Below are 12,515 nucleotides of genomic sequence, written 5' to 3'. Positions count from 1 at the left end.
GTTGATGGGCATTTTGGTTGCTTCCATGTCCTAGCTATTGTAGATAGTGCTGCAATAAACATTATGGTACATGTTTCTTTTGGGATTATGGTTTTCTTTGGGTATATGCCCAATAGTGGGATTACTGGATCATATGGTAGTTCTATTTGTAGTTTTTTAAGGCACCTCCAAATTGTTTTCCATAGTGCCTGTACCAACTTACAGTCCCACCAACAGTGCAGGAGAGTTCCCTTTTCTCCACACCCTCTCCAACGTTTGTTGTTTCCAGATTTTGTGATGATGGCCATTCTGATCGGTGTGAGGTGATCCCTCATTGTGGCTTTGACTTGCATTTCTCTGATGATGAGTGATGTTGAGCATCTTTTCATGTGTTCGTTGGCCATCTGTATGTCTTCTTTGGAGAAATGTCTATTTAGGTCTTCCACGCATTTATGGATTGGGTTATTTGCTTTTTTGGTATTAAGCTGCATGAGCTGCTTGTATATTTTGGAGGTTAATCCTTTGTCCATTGTTTCATAGGCAACTATTTTTTCCCATTCTGAGGGTTGCCTTCTAGTCTTGTTTATGGTTTCTTTCGCTGTGCAAAAGCTTTTAAGTTTCATGAGGTCCCATTTGTTTATTCTTGATTTTATTTCCATGATTCTAGGAGGTGGGTCAAAAAGGATCTTGCTTTGATGGATGTCATAGAGTGTTCTGTCTATGTTTTCCTCTAGGAGTTTTATAGTGTCTGGCCTTACATGTAGGTCTTTAATCCATTTGAAGTTTATTTTTGTGTATGGTGTTAGGAAGTATTCTAATTTCATTCTTTTACATGTTGCTGTCCAATGTTCCCAGCACCACGTATTGAAGAGGCTGTCTTTCTTCCATTGTATATTCATGCCTCCTTTGTCAAAGATAAGGTGCCCATATGTGTTTGGGCTTACTTCTGAGTTCTCTATTCTATTCCATTGATCGTCCTTTCTATTTTTATGCCAGTACCATACTGTCTTGATCTCTATGGCCTTGTAGTATAGTTTGAAGTCAGGAAGCCTGATTCCACCAATTCCATTTTTCCTTCTCAAGATTGCATTGGCTATTTGGGGTTTTTTGCATTTCCATACAAATCGTAAGATTTCTTGCTCTAGTTCTGTGAAAAATGCCATTGGTAATTTGATCGGGATTGCATTGAATCTGTAAATTGCTTTGGGTAGTACAGTCATTTTCATGATGTTGATTCTTCCAGTCCAGGAACATGTTATGTCCCTCCATCTGTTTGTGTTATCTTTGATTTCTTTCATCAGTGTCTTAAAGTTTTCTGCATACAGATCTTTTGCCTCCTTGGTGAGGTTTATTCCTAGGTATTTTATTCTTTTTGTTGCAATGGTGAATGGGAGAGTTTCCTTAATTTCTCTTTCTGCTCTTCCGTTGTTAGTGTATAGGAATGCAAGAGATTTCTGTGCTTTAATTTTGTATCCTGCTACTTTACTAAACTCATCAATTAGTGCTAGCAGTTTTCTGGTAGAGTCTTTAGGGTTTTCTATATATAATATCATGTCATCTGCAAAGAGTGACAATTTTGCTTCTTCTTTTCCAATTTGGATTCCTTTTGTTTCATTTTCTTCTCTGATTGCTGTGGCTAAAACTTCCAAAACTATGTTGAATAATACTGGTGAGAGTGGATACCCTTGTCTTGTTCCTGTTTTTAGAGGGAATTCTTTCAGTTTTTCCCCATTTAGAATGATGTTGGCTTTTGGTTTCTCATATATGGCTTTTATTATGTTGAGGTAACTTCCTTCTATGCCCATTTTCTGGAGAGCTTTTATCATAAATGGATGTTGAACTTTGTCAAAAGCTTTTTCTGCATCTATTGAGATGATCACATGGTTTTTATCCTTCAATTTGTAGATATGATGTATCACGTTGATTGATTTGCATATATTGAAGAATCCTTGCATCCCAGGGATAAACCCTACTTGATCATGGTGTATGATTTTTTTAATGTGCTGTGGGATTCTGTTAGCTAGTATTTTGTTGAGGATTTTTGCATCTATATTCATCAGTGATATTGGTCTGTAATTTTCTTTTTTTGTGACATCTTTGCCTGGTTTTGGTATCAGGGTGATGGTGGCCTCGTTGAATGAGTTTGGGAGTGTTCCGCCTTCTGCAATATTTTGGAAGAGTTTGAGAAGGATAGGTGTTAGCTCTTCTCTAAATGTTTGATAGAATTCGCCCGTGAACCCATCTGGTCCTGGGCTTTTGTGTGTTGGGAGATTTTTAATCACTGCCTCAATTTCTGTACTTGTGATTGGTCTGTTCATAGTTTCCATTTCTTCCTGGTTCAGTCTTGGAAGATTGTATTTTTCTAAGAATGTATCCATTTCTTCCAGGTTATCCAATTTATTGGCATATAGTTGCTTGTAGTAGTCTCTCATGATCTTTTGTATTTCTGAGGTGTCCGTTGTTACTTCTCCTTTTCCATTTCTAATTCTGTTGATGTGCATCTTCTCCCTTTTTTTCTTGATGAGTCTGGCTAATGGTTTATCATCTTGGCACTTCTTATTTTCTCTAGTTCCTTAGGAAGGAAATGCACAGACTGACTTCCAGAGGAGCAAATGTAACAGTCAGCCCCCCAAGCTTACAAACATTTCCCCCCTTTGTTCCATTATGAAAGGTACAGAAATTTGATTGAGGAGCTCTGCTGTTAATGAAGAAAACTATTTTCCCTGAAGCATCTCTCATCCAAGACTTCCATGAAATCCCACCACTGGGTCTGGAACTGCCTATGAGGCCTTGCCTACCTTCCAGGTAAGGCAAGATCTCAGGTAGCAGGGTCTGTCTGGGAAGCTGCAGGCCTGCTAGCTGCGTCTCAGTCAGTGCAACTTCACCTCCACTCCTCCAGGACAGGCAAAGCCACTAGGGGCACTGTCCCCACTGTGGGGCAGGGCGGCTGCTGGGCAGACTCCTGCAAAGTGCCCACTCTACTCAGAGCCTTCATGTGGATGTGCTTCATCCACCCCTAGAAATCTCTCCTTTCTCTGAACTGAAGAGCAAAGGCTGAAAGTTTGACCAAATCAGTAGGTGTTCTAGATGAGCTCAGCTGTTTCAGACATAGAAAAAAAAAGAGACCAGTAGATTGAACTTCTCCATACCTTCCACCCATCTTAAGAAATGAAGTAATACTGATACAATTGAAGCATCCTTAAACAACTTTAGTGTCCACCCTTGAGAGAATGGATATGTAAATGGAGGCATATTCTAAAATATTCTACATCAGGTAAAACAAAAGAATCAGAACTATGTGTGTCATCACAGATAAATATTAAATATATTGTTGAGCTTGATCCTTTCCGTGGGTATTTCCCAGGAAACTTGAACAGACTTGCCTATGAGAGCTCTCAGCTTAGGACAGGACCTAGTGTCCCCACTTTCTTCTCTTCCTTTCCTTCCTCCTTCCTTTCCTCTCTCCTTTCCCCCTCTCTATTCTATTCTCTTACTTCCTCCAATCTTGGCTTATATTCTTCCTACCTCTCCTGTTTCTCTCCTTCCTACCCTTTCTTTTCTCTTCATGGGAGAAGTCTGGGGTGTGGGTGTAAGCATGCAGGGAGGTGTGTGTGGGGGGGAGGGGTTAACACTAGACCATACTGGGTGCTATACACACACTACTTCACATGGTCAATCCATTATTGTCCCCCTTTTAAGAATGAGAAAACAGGATCAGAGAGGTTGGAAAATGGGTCGAAGCTCTGCAGATTGTAAATAGCTGAGCAGAGACTTGAATTCAGGTCAGAATCCAGAATCTGGGCTCTTCCCACTTCCCAGCACAGATCCTGCCCCACCCCCTCCACCCTTTTCATCTCTCTTGCCTTTTCTCTCTTGCCCTCCCCAACTATGTCCCATATCACCTTCTACTACAATTTCCAGTATTATTATTATACTTTCTGTTACACACTTCAAGGATGCCATAGGTTACATTTTATCGAATACTCTCGTGGAGAAGACCTTATATTGTCCTCACAACCCCTGTGAATCAAGTAAGGCCAATATTATACCTACTTGACAAATAAGAACCAGAACTCAGGGAGGCTGGGAATATGCTGAAAGCCACATAGCCATGGGCTGTTCTTCTGTCTCTGACTCTGAATCCTGGCTCCTTTGGTTACCCTGCTTCACTGGGACATATGAGTCCATTCAAAGTCAAGTTCTGGTCCCTGAGAACACACAATACTTGTGAAACCAGATCCTGTCTTTAAATTTTGATATTTTGTTCACCATGAATTTTTGACATTAATTTTGATTTTTTAAAAATATTACATTAAACTCATATTTATATTGTTTATTTGATGGCTGGGTTTATGTGGTATCTTTAAATTTTACACAGAGGTGATCCCTCACCCTCCTCACCCTAGTCCCAGCCCTAACTGTCTTTACCTAGCGCAGTGGCCTCCCTTATCCACAGTTTTGCTTTTCATGGTTTCAGTTACCCGCAGTCAACCTCAGTCTGAACATGTTAAATGGAAAATCCCAGAAGTAAACAATTCATAAGCTTTAAATTGCACGCCATTTTGAATCACATGGTGAAATCATGCATCTTCTAGTTCCTTCCTGCCCAGGACGTGAATCATCCCTTTGTCCAGTGCCTCCTACCTGTTAGTCCCTTAGTGGGTGTCTTGGTTATCAGGTCAACTATCATAGTATCGCAGTGCTTGTGTTCAAGTAACTTGACTTAATAATGGCCCCAAAGCACAAGGGTAGTGATGCTGGCAATTGGGATAGTCTCTTACTGTGCCTAATTTAGAAACAAAACTTTCTCACAGGTATTTAGGTCTAAGAAAGACCATATTAGCTATAGTGTATATATATATATATATATATAGAGAGAGAGAGAGAGAGTATTATCCACGGTTTCAGGCATCCCTTGGGGGGGTCTTGAAATGTGTCCCCCCACAGATAAGGGGGAACCACTGTGCCAGAATTACACTGTGTTTACTTCTAATGAGGTAAGCATGTGAGAGCTGGTTTTACAACAGTGCCACTTGGCCGCCTTTTCTGACACTTTTCCATTAGTCTGGTTCAGAGTCTCACTTCCCCAGGTCCCCTCTGGGAACCTTGCCTGATCAGAATAATTCTGTAGAAGCAGGTAAGTTCTTGGGTCAGTGCAGGAACAATGATGCCTCAGAAAGAAGAGATTTGCTTTCTTCCATGGGGGCCCCTGCTGTTCGCTGATGCTCAGTGCTTTGAGTTAGGACAATGAAGTCTTTTTCTGGGAAGGGACTATTTGGGAATAAGCTTCCATGGATACCTCCTCACACACCCCTCCAACCTCCTCCCTTGGCTGTTAGGCTTTAGGGAAATAGAAGGAACAGCTTGATCGGGGTTTTCCTAGAAAAGCCCTTCGATGGGCCCATTATGGAGAAGAAGCTGTTTTTGTTTTCTTTGATTAATCACAGTGTCTTGTTTCCCAAAGCAGATGTGGCCTTGGGTCTTCCAATGAACACAGCCACAAAGAAAGGGCCATGGCTGCCTAGAGCTTGACAAGGACCAGAAGACAGGGCTGGTGGGGGTGGCCTATGTGGCCCTGTCCTCAGGGACTTGGCTCTTCATTGTTTACCATTGAGGCAGCTCAGGTTGCCCGTTTCCTTTGTGGTTTTTTTGCCAGTGCGAATAAGAGAAATATTAGCCTTTAAACATTTCTTTACAGTTCCTTGAAAGCTGGCTGGGTAAAGTCAGCCAGAGAATTATATAACAGCAAAGCTCAGTTAAAGCAACAGTGTCTTTCTGTAGAGCTGTTGGGTTTCATTTAGCAGTTTTGTTACAAATGATAAAGAAAAGGATACTTAATCTTATGAAGAAAATAGAAGGACCCTCCCATTCTGTTCTTTCCCTGGAGGGATGCAATTCCTAGGGTGGTGATAGAAGAAAGAAAAGATACAAAACCTCTTTCAAGGAAGATAAGAAAATATCACGTTCATTAACCTCAGGCAGTCATGGCATACTTAATCTTGTTCGAATTCAGCAGAAAAAAATAATAAAGAGAAAAGCTTTCTCAAGCATTTTCTTTTTTTAATTTGAGTCTTGGGAATTTTATAAATATTCAGCTATTTTTTCCTTTCAAAGGGATTCAGACACTTTGAGGTAGGGAAGGGTTCAAGCATCAGATACTCTACTGCTATGATGTTTTCTGTGCTGTTTTAATACCTCTCAAAGTGCCTACCATGCATTATCTCAACCGATCTCCACACTCCCTTGGTTTGCCCTTCTCTCTCTTCCCATTTTAGAGATAAGAAAACTGAGGCCCAAGGTTTCTCTGATTTGCCTGGCATCACACAGCTCAAATGGAGACCAAATTCTGAGATTCTGTCTTTCTCTCTTTGGCATCACCCTCAGAAGGCCCCCATCTCCTTTCCTCTACAGCAGTGGATCTCAACCAAGGGCAACGTTGCCTTTCAGGGGACATTGGGAAATGTCTGGAGATTTTTGGTTGTCACAACTTGTAGAGGGGGGTGTAGGTGCAGGTGCAACTGACATCCAGTGGGCAGAGGCCAAGGATGCTGCTAAACATCCCATGGTGCACAGACCGCCCCCACAAAGAAGCATCTGGCCCCAAATGTTAATAGTGTGGACGTGGAGAAGCCACGGTCCGGACTGCGCCCCACATCAGATGGGAGTTCCAACCTCTGGGAGTTGCCAGAGCTCCTCTGCCCAGCGACAGGCTTGGCTTCTTTCCCGAGGCTGCCACAAGAGTTAAAGCCACTGTCTAGAATGCCCTTTGGCAGTGGGCAAGTGTCCCCTGTGGCGTTTCCTGCGGGACATGCAGTGCATCAGCCGGAGCTGATGTGTGTTATAATTTATAGTCGCAGGGCGCCTGTCTTCATTTAGCAGCAAGCCCGCTGGCAGCCGCCCTGCTGGGGAGGAAGCAAGTTCCTCAGAGGCCCTCAGCCCAAGCCAGCTGACAGGCCGTGGTATTTGGGGACGGCTGTTGCTCGGAGGCACCTGGGAATAGGCCGGGGTGGAGATGGCACTGAGCACGTGGTCTCCCCTTCCGACCCATCCGTCAGCGGTGGCCCCTGCCAGAAGATGGCCTATTGAACATTTCCAGGAATAGTACTGCCAAGCCTGTCAACTGCTTTCTTGGAAATACACTCAATAAGGATGGCAGGCCTCCAGCAGGGAGAGCAGAAAGCCCGGCCTGGACCACGCCACTCGGAAACGGCAGTGCCTGGCTGCAGGCCCTGTCGGCGCCTTGGGGAAGGGGAGCTGTGCTCCTTGGGCTTTGAAGCCTAGCAGCTTCTGGAGTCACTTAAAAATGGTCTCAGTGTGGAGGGGAGAGAACCACGCCTTTCAGAAGGTCGGGCCCTGCTGACTTCATGCAACTCCGTGACCTTTAAATGCTTGCTGTGTTGGTTCAGGCACCAGCAGACAGGAAGGCTATCTGGCTTGGAGGCCAGGTATTAACTAGGTATTAACTGTCAGCAGTGATTGACCTCAGTGTCATCTGGGGAATCTTGGCCATTGCTCCTTCTCATGTGAGCTTCACTCCCAAATAGAGCCAAAGGAGCAAAAGAAAGGGGGAGTATCCCCCCCACCCCCACCCCCCACTCCCACCATTGTTTCTCAATCACTGTGAAGATATAGCAAATAAGAGGCAAAGATGTGACAAGGAAAGAAAAATGTTGTAATCCACCCTCCCCCCTCACCCACTGCAGAAGTAACCTTTCCCCTCACAGAGGCCTGACATTCCTGTTGACATGTGACCACTTGGGACCCTCTGCTCTCTGAGCTACAGCCTTTTCCAGTCTCTGGGCTGCCCAGGGGTTGTCAGGCTTGGGGATGCCCTAAGAAGGTCAGCTGCCTTCAAAGAAAAGATCCTTGGAGATGTAGGCATTATAAAAAAAGCAAGAAATCAAAAACTGCTGTCTGGATGGTGCAGGGAATATTGGCTCCTCACCTTTTAAAAATAATAATAGAGTCACAGAATTTACCCCCGAGCAGGTATGGGACATCTTTCCATTTCTAAAAGCCACTGACTCACAGGACAAACATTATTCGAGGCCCACACGGAGCTACAGTTAGCCGGTGGTAGGGCTGCCAAATACACTGTCAGATGCCCACGTAAATTTAAATTTCAGAAAAACAACAAATAACTTTTTTGGTATAAGTGTATCTGACAGTCAAATTTACCTGGGCATTGTGTGTTTTTATTTGTTAAATCTGGTCACTTCTACTTGGGGGATAAATTGACCTAGTTGTTAGTAACAGGGTACGTCAACACAGAGTCAACACATATGAAAGATCATGGCCGTTAGGAGAGGAGGAAGGCAGTGAAGGAGGAGGGTAGCAAGAAATGAGAGAGGAAGATCAAGAAGAAGGGGAGATAGGGGCTTCCCTGGTGGCTCAGTGGTTAGGAGTCCGCCTGCCAATACAGGGAACACGGGTTTGATCCCTGCCCCAGGAAGTTTCCACATGCCGTGGAGCAACTAAGCCCGTGTGCCACAACTATCGAGCCTGTGCTTTAGAACCCATGAGCCACAACCATTGAGCCTGTGTGCTGCAACTACGGAAGCCCACATGCCTACAGCCTGTGCTCCGCAGCAAGAGAAGCCACGGCAACGAGGAGCCCGCGCACCACAACGAAGAATAGCCCCCACTCACCACAACTGAAGAAAGCCCGTGCACAGCAACAAAGATCCAACACAGCCAAATAAACAAATAAATAAATTTATTACAAAAAAGAAGAAGAAGAAAGGGAGATAGGCACAGTGAAGGAGAAAAATATCTCAGTGGAAGAGAAACAGGAAGTACTGAGGAAAGAGATGAAAACAGGAACATCTCTGAAGGACCTAAAATGCTGTCAGTTCACAGGTTGCTATTTCCCTGGGAAATGCCATTTCCGTAGCTAACCACTGTTCCTGGATCTTTTGCTGCTCTTTGTTCAATCTGGTAAAACCCACAGTGGCCACTAGGGAGTAATGAGTCCTGAAGCTATGGTGGCATCATCTAGGCCAATATGGAGGCAGGCTGAAATGAAACCCAAGACTATATCCAACCCTAAGACCTATCCCTCACTCACCTACCCCACTCACCCACACCCACACCCACACTGCTGTCGTCAGAGGATTGTGGATTTTCAAAGAATTGGGATCTGAACAATACAACCTGAACAGTACAACGGATCTGGTTGTCATGATTCTATGGAATTTTATTGTTGTGGATGATGATTCAGAAAATCAGTAGCTTCTTTTGCCTCAGGGTGAAAGTGGTGAGGAGCAGGGCGTGCATGCAGACAGCGGAGCTTTCCTGAATTGTTAATCCCCTTGTTCTTTGACCTGCAGATAGGAGGCCAGCTTGCCCTAACCTGAAGAGAGAAGCCTCCATCAGCTTCTAGGGGAATGAGAGAGGCAGGCCTTAGCGGGGGAAGCTGTCATGGTGGTGGTGGTGGCGGGAAGGAGGGGCCTCTGCCTTGGAGCCCTCCATCACACGTGTATTCTGCGTATGGAGTGGGACTGCCCTTGGTTACTTGGTCTGCACTATTACATTAGATGTGTAATATCAGAGTGACAGAATAGGTTTCCCCATAAACTCCAGTGAGGAGCAGAAGAGACTGACCAGTGGCCCACCATGCTGTGACTGTGTTCCAGACAACTGCTCAGACTGTGGCCGCTCGGGATGTTGTTATTACCGCAGTAGCTAACGCTCACCAAGCATCTCCTCTGGGCCAGGCATGCAGAAAGTGCTTCGTGCACAGTATCCCAACTGGCCTTCAACAACTGCCTGATGTTGTAGGGATTATTATTATTTTTCATATTACTATTTCCCTAATTTAAGAGATAGAGAAATCACAACTGCAAAAGTTAAGTTGTTGCTTCAGCATCAGTGGATTAGTGAGTGTTGAGGCTGAGATTTACCTCCAGTCTGCCTAACTCCCAGCTCAGGATTCATCCCTGTCCCTCCAGTCAGACTGTAGGGATCAGATCCCAGATCTATTACTAGCTGTGTGACCTTGGATAAGTTTCTGAATCTCTCTGTGCATCTGTTTTATTGTCTATAAAATGGGGATAAAAATAGTATCTAGCCCATGGAGTTGCTGTGAAGATTTAATGTTTGTGTCAAGAACTGAGAACCAAGTACTTTACTTGCCTTACTTCATCCAATCTTCCAGCACTTCTTGAAGTAGCTAATATTATTATCCTTGTTTATATGCAAGGAAATTGAGGCCCAGAGGGGCTAATTAGCTTGTTCCAGATCAGTAAGTGGGAGAACTGAGATTCAAATCCACACAGACTGATCCATAGCCTATATTTATAGTTTCTTCTTCCCATCTGTATACTTTTATGTATTCATGTCACAGTTTCTGCCATTTACAACTGGAGCATTGTGCAGGTGGCATTTTTATATACTTACACTTGTGAACAAGGTACAGGTTCTTCCTCAGAGCTACCAAATACTTATCTTTCTTAGTAGAATTGCTCAGAAGACTCAGCTTTTCTGAATTTGCTCTATCTCTGTTTGTTGATAATGACTCTAGTAGTCAGGCTAGGCTAGGTTACAGTGCAGTAACAAATAAGCCCTGAAATCTCAAATATCACAACATAGGTTTATTTCTCCCTCACAGAAAGCCTAAGGAACTTTCCTCTGTGCACTGACCTCATGGCTCCACACAGGCATGCATGGTCACAGCCAAATGAGATGGAAAAAGTAGAGGAGATACTTCCATTAACATCCATGGTCTGGCATTGACACAAGCCCTTCTACTTACAGTCCTCTGGGCAGAATAGTCACGTGGCCCCGACCACTGCAAGCAAGGAAGTGAGGTGAGCACATGGCTTTTCCCTTCCCAGAGCTCTAGTGGTCTCTACCTCCATGAACAAACCCAGCTTGTAGCCTCAAGTTAAGAACAACTGCTAGCAACTTTATTAACCAGGTTATGAGAACCCCTTTCTTATTAATTATAGTCATACATTTATTTGAATTGAAACTCTTTATTTGCTCATTCAATAAATATTTATTGAGTTCCCTCTCTATCGGGTAACTTTAAGCCCCTGGCAATATGTCAGTAAATGAAACAGAACAAAACCACTACTTTTGTAGAACTAGCATTCCAGTGGGAAGTGGGGGAGGATAGACACTTAACTTGAAAAATAAGAAAATGATGTAATATAGGTGTTGGTATGTGCAATGGAGAAAGATAAAACAGGGAAGGAGGGATCAAGGTGTGAGTGTGTGTGTATGTGTGCTTTGAGGGAACAATTTTAAACAGGATGGCTAGGGAAGGCCTTCCTGAGAAGGTAACATTTGAGCAGACATCCAAAGAATGCAAGAGGGCTCTGGGTAAAAATATTCTAAGAAGAGGAAGTAACTGGTGTAAAGACCCTGAGGCAGGAGACTGCCTGACATGTCAGAGGACGGCATGTGGCTGAGACAGAGAGCAGTAGAAGACAAGATCAGGAAGGGGATGGGAGTGGGATATACTGATCCTTGAGGACCTTGTAACCTATAATGACTTTTACTTCTGCTTTAAAACCTCCATTTTCTCCTCCTTGTCCTCAGGTCCTGGTCCTGCCTCCTCCCCCACCTCCCAACACACACGCTGTTCTTCTCTCAGTCCCCCTGTAGCAGTACCTCTCAAACTTGAGGGGCATCAGGACCACCTGGGGGGTGTAGACTCAGATTGCTGGGGCCCACCCCACACCCCACGAATTTTTGTGATGTGTTCTGAGAAACTGCCATTCTAACAGGATTGCAGGTGATGCCAATGTGGCTGGTACAGGGACCACACTTTGAGAACCACAGCTCTAGTGCAACAAGCTCTCTCTTGCTTTTATGCTTTTCCACTTATTTCCTCAGGAAAGCTCGCCTGAATTCCTGGACAGCACCGACTACATAATTTGTGAGGTCCAAGGCAAAATGAAAATACAGACCCTTTTTTCGAAAAGCAGGAAGAAAAGGCAGTTAAAGGTAAAATATAAAGCTTTTCCTTTTAAAATATTTTATTATTTATAAAATGTAGTAAGAGTCTTCCTTGTTAATGTTGGCTTGTCTGCAACTTTGCATGAAGATAGTGTTTTATTCTATCAAATGGAACAATCTTTACATTTAATTTCTATGTCTAAGCCTATGGATATTTGGTTTACAATGCTGCAAACGTTTTCAAAACCAGAAATTCTAAATTCTTTGAAGAATTTTAATAAGTCCCTGGTATGCTTTATTGCAGTGTTAATGTGTACACCCTTAATTTGTAATAATTTATTGACAAGCTTTACTACCTGAGCACCTGAGTGTCCTGGTGCTCAGATCAGAGAGTGATTACCTGCAGATGCTACAGGGACAGCCTCTGGGGAAAAATGGGTTAGCCAATCTCCCACCACGCGTCCCAGCGCTGCCCCTGAAACCCCTCTGCTCTCCCACGGCTGCCACTGCTGCTGCCACCACTGCAACTGCTACTGCTGCTATCACCATCAGCCAGTCTGAGTCCAGGTCCCAGGCAGGGCTGCTCTCACCGCTCGTGGGGCTCTGGGCAGCCCCAGGGGTGCACATGCTTG

General features: G+C 44.1%; 1 protein-coding gene across 1 annotated transcript in view; it reads left to right on the top strand.

Annotated features, from left to right (window-relative positions):
• Positions 1 to 10,702, top strand: part of CRADD (CASP2 and RIPK1 domain containing adaptor with death domain) — a 234,986-nt gene extending 224,284 nt beyond the window's left edge. Inside the window, exon 4 of the transcript XR_009054664.1 lies at positions 10,589 to 10,702. The gene's annotated coding sequence lies outside the window, so the exon portion shown is untranslated. The remainder of the gene's footprint in view (positions 1 to 10,588) is intronic.
• Positions 10,703 to 12,515: the final 1,813 nt, after the last annotated feature.

The sequence above is a fragment of the Hippopotamus amphibius genome, chromosome 7, assembly GCF_030028045.1.
Source record: "Hippopotamus amphibius kiboko isolate mHipAmp2 chromosome 7, mHipAmp2.hap2, whole genome shotgun sequence".
Classification (NCBI taxonomy): domain Eukaryota; kingdom Metazoa; phylum Chordata; class Mammalia; order Artiodactyla; family Hippopotamidae; genus Hippopotamus; species Hippopotamus amphibius.
This window is presented reverse-complemented; position numbering and strand designations above follow the sequence as displayed.